This window comes from Sinocyclocheilus grahami, unplaced genomic scaffold, assembly GCF_001515645.1.
Source record: "Sinocyclocheilus grahami isolate Dianchi unplaced genomic scaffold, SAMN03320097.WGS_v1.1 scaffold3215.1, whole genome shotgun sequence".
Taxonomy (NCBI): domain Eukaryota; kingdom Metazoa; phylum Chordata; class Actinopteri; order Cypriniformes; family Cyprinidae; genus Sinocyclocheilus; species Sinocyclocheilus grahami.
In genome coordinates, this window is record NW_015508372.1 from 7,916 (window position 1) to 11,209 (window position 3,294).

Below are 3,294 nucleotides of genomic sequence, written 5' to 3' on the forward strand. Positions count from 1 at the left end.
ATTTATATGTTGCACGTTATTTTTGCATGTGATGCGTAGAGTATATTTACATTTAAACTGTGTAGTTTTCAATATGTACATTATTTAGAGGACAACATTCTGTAAGAATATTAATAAACACAGGGAATTCAAATTGACCTTCACATTTCATTCATCAAATAACTGTTTTATGTGCTGTAATAAGTCATGAACACATGAATGGTGTCATATGATGCCATTACGTCACACTCCATATTGGTTTATTCTCTACAGCACTGCATCTCTTATTGCGTGCCAAAATACTCTCCTCTTATAGAGTACAGATTATACTGGGCCTGTGGGAAGAGAAGGAAGCAAAGAGTCAATGGCCCACAGCCCTCAGTCACACACACCACATGTGCCCTACATCAACAACAAATAACTTGAAATAAATGCTGCGAATAATACAGGTCACTCTTCACCCTCATCTCTATATTAATGCAGTGAAGAAAGGGTTAAACCCAGAAGACTTCAGGACAGGTGCTCTCACGCAGGCTGGCTCCTCAAACACAGAGAGAAGAGGAAAAAAACCCTATGCTTAACACATTAAAAACCAATGGATTAAACCATTGCAATTATAAATCATGTGCTAACTAGTCTTGGTTCAACATGAACATTAAAGTGCTACCTGTTTCAATACAATATAGTCATGTAATGCACTCCCACATATTTGGCTATGCTAACTGTGCTTATTTCCGTTGCTGGTATAAGTGGCAGGGGGTGGTAATAGACTAGAAATGCACAGTTTCACACCTTAGAGCTGATAATGTTCACATTCATCAATCTTACAGCCTGAACCACTGCAGGGAAAGCACCCTTTCAGCTGCAACACTTTTCCAATAGATCAGTCCTCTCTCTCGCATGCTGCGGCAGCCCTGTCTCTGTCAAAATTATGTCCTTAATCATGCCAGAGTAATTACAACAGCAGAGGCCTACACTGAAGCTCCTTCAGGAGGTGGAGACCCACACCTTTCTAATGCTGCACCGTCTGATGGAGCTCAAAGAGCCCGTGGGGGTAGCTTTAGCCAGTCTGGCCACTGAGAGACCCCCACTGAGCTCTGATGAATCCACCTCTGCGAGTGCATGCCTTTCATTGCTTTCTGGCTTTAATGGCGCCACCGTGGAGCTGTCAGAAGGAAAGAAGGCTTCCGGCTCTAAAGTAGGGCCACTGCTTAAAATGCTAGATGAAATGCTGCAGGAACAGATGACAGATACTGTATGGCAGCTCCAGTGGCAAGACAAACGGGAGAGCTTAACAGTTAAGGGAGAAGCTGAACACGTTGCAGTCTATGAGCATCATGTGCACTTGCAACAATGCTGGACCCTTGCTTCAAAGCGATAGGGATGAATAGGGATAGGAACGATCTGGAGGACAGCGATGGAGTCAAGGGGAATGCAGCAGACGCTACTGTGGAAGTCCAGCGGTAGCTTACAGAACCAAATACTGGGCGACTGGACCCCTTCAGTACTGACAGAAGACTACATATTCACATCTGTATAGGCTTGCTGTCGAGTATTTATGTACCCCGGCTTCATCTGTGCCTCGCTAAAGTGTGTTTTAAAGGCAGGAGAAGTTTTAGTTTTAATGCTCTTAAAAACAGCTTCATTGTTTCATGAGGCTTCATCTCGCCACCACTACACTTTACTTAAAGCTGTGTCAATAAAACAAACAACCAAATCAGACAGAAACTCGACAGACTTGCACTTAAACGTAGAGACACTCACCAACAGCAGCAACAATTAACAAAGCTAGACAACAGACAATGGGCACATGAAGGCTATATATAGCAAACAATAGGGGTCACATGACAAACTAACCAATCAAAACCTGACACATGCAACAAAGAAACCAATGAGAACAAGACACAAGAACTAAAGGATCACATGACAGGGTCAGGGATTTTATAAAGAGCTATACAGAGATTTAAACTGAGCTTCATTCCAATTCACACACAACATACAGGAACAAAGTCACATTATTCCAGGATATTTCATCATGTGAACTTTATTCATTCACTCTTCTAAGCTACAGATATATTCAATCAACACTCACATATCTCACATAAAAGCATCATGTTGTGCAGGATCAGTCGGGACTGTGAGTAAACCGATGACGAGTCACTGAGACATATTTCCAGCCGCACCCAAACAGTCGTATAAGAGACCAAACCAACAAAGAAAAGGAAGACTAAATGTGGGAGGAACAAACTTACTTACAAACAGAAAACAGCACCGCTTTTACCTCACTCCCTATCGAACCAAAAACAGCAGAAAACACCATTAAGAAAAGAAAACCCTCTCTACTGCTTCCACAAAAAAGACAGCATTCAACAGTACAGTTCAAATGAGAAACAGATCAGCGTTTAGTTAACTAAAGAAGCACTTAGTAGCACAAATTCAAGACTGCAGGCTCTCACAAACACATAAGCTCAGCAATCACACGCAGGAGGAAAGGCTCTCAGCTCATCAAAAGTAAGCGAATACAACCGTAACTACTTGCTCAAATGAGTTTATGTGTATTCCTCTTATTAGTTAAAAATGTAGTCAGTTTTCTATTATTTATTTTAATTTTTAATTTAGTGATTTTAACTTTTAATTGAGTGTTTTTAATGCTTTAAAGAGCAATTTTATATTGTAATGTTTTAATGTTCTACTAATAACCATAAAGCTCAGCTGTCGTAAAACCAGAGAGAAAGCTGCATGGCTAGAAACTGCTGATCAACTGAATGCACATGTAGCAGCATGTTCAAATGTGTCCAAATATCTTAAAACTAAGTCATTCAATCTTGGGCACAATGCATTAAATACAGTCAGTTGTAGCCTATATTTGTATATATTTGATTTATTTAATTTGCATTTTCTGTATACTTTTATTTTTGGACTGAAAACGTCAAGTAATAGTGTGTGAGAGAGTCAGTGGTAATATCAATGTGTTTCTATCGGTCAGTGTTAGAGGAGCTCAGCTTAGCCTGACAGTGAGCCTGCTCCGGACCAGGCTAGTTTCCCAGCATCAGCTGCCAGAGCGACTGAGCTTGAGCTTTCTGAAACCAAATCAAGTGACAATAAGTCCATTTGGGAAACCTGTTTTATGAAACAGCCCCCTGAGAGAGAGAGAGAGAAAGAGTGAGTGGGTGAGTGAGTGAGAGAGAGAGAGAGAGAGAGAGAGAGAGAGAGAGAAAGAGTGAGTGAGCGAGCGAGAGAGAGAGAGAGAGAAAGAGAAAGAGTGAGTGAGAGAGAGAAAGAGAAAGAGTGAGTGAGAGAGAGAGAGAGAGAGTG

The 3,294-nt window shown here is 41.1% G+C and overlaps 1 long non-coding RNA gene across 2 annotated transcripts; it reads right to left on the reverse strand.

Annotated features, from left to right (window-relative positions):
- Positions 1-232: 232 nt before the first annotated feature.
- On the reverse strand, positions 233-1,764 carry LOC107576101 (uncharacterized). Of its 2 annotated transcripts, none has more exons than XR_001607993.1 (3): positions 1,744-1,764; positions 441-550; positions 233-314 (listed from the first exon to the last, which is right to left on the reverse strand). It is a non-coding gene; the product is annotated as an uncharacterized lncRNA (long non-coding RNA). The 2 variants fall into 2 exon arrangements; XR_001607992.1 differs by having other exon boundaries at positions 441-555; positions 1,744-1,760.
- Positions 1,765-3,294: the final 1,530 nt, after the last annotated feature.